This window comes from Anopheles bellator, chromosome 1, assembly GCF_943735745.2.
Source record: "Anopheles bellator chromosome 1, idAnoBellAS_SP24_06.2, whole genome shotgun sequence".
NCBI classification, from domain to species: domain Eukaryota; kingdom Metazoa; phylum Arthropoda; class Insecta; order Diptera; family Culicidae; genus Anopheles; species Anopheles bellator.
Window position 1 is genome coordinate 41,783,774 of NC_071285.1, and position 1,034 is coordinate 41,784,807.

Here is a 1,034-nt window from a genome sequence, read left to right on the forward strand (position 1 = left end):
GTGGCGTTATTCCTTCGTGCGTTACCCGTCATAGACGATGGTCGGTTTGCGATGGAAATCGTATACTTTGTCGTCACCCAATAAGCTCAGTATTCCTGCCGACCGTGACAGTGGTTTTGCAGTGTTTGGAGTGTCAATTACTAGTCTCACTTCGGGTTCAGCACTCAACACTCGGGGCGGAACTCATCACAACTTCAACGCAGAATGCAGCACTGCCGCATCACACACTCTAAAACACTGTTGGCCGCGCCTTGTAAAAGCCTTGCACAGTAACGAAGCGGTAACAGAACGTTCGAAACAAAAACAAGGATTAATGAACAACCGGGGCGAAAAGAAACACAAACTATCACGCCACGCCACAGCAACTCGCGACGCAAGGACACGACACTGGACAGTTGCGACGGCACGCGGCGACTTCGCACACTTCTCACGCTTATTAATTAGGCTTTATTAATTAAATAAGTAAGTAACAAATTAAATTCATTACGGTCGGTCTGGAGGAGCAAATTATTTATCAAAACTCCGCTCTGCGGCGCAACAGCTCGGTGTGTGCGGGGTGTGTGCGCACCGCTGGCCGAATGATGGTCGCTATCACAGGACGCCCGCGTTTAAGCCGTGTGCAGGACTGGCAGACACCCGCCTTAAGAATGCACCCGCCGGACCCCGCACCGGATGGTGATCCCTTTGGCGCTGCACCTGGGGAAGGTGCGCCACCGTGTGAGTATGTGTGCGTTTCCACGGTCCGTTCGGGGCTAGTCACGCAAGCGAAAGCGAGAATACACTACACTCCGATGTTGCCACTGTTCCACAACGAACCCCGCACCAGCGTTACCCCCCGCGGAACACTTGGACCGCGGAACGCGCGATGTTGTGGCGGTTGAAAACGGATTTACGGGAGCCTCCGGCGTGTCGCGGACAACGTGGCGTCATACGCAACGTCAGCAGTCGAATGAACGGCCGCGACGGATCGCGGATCGTTTGAGGTTCAGAGCGAACCTTGGGTGAGTTGGACAAAGCAAGCCAAACGAGAGAAG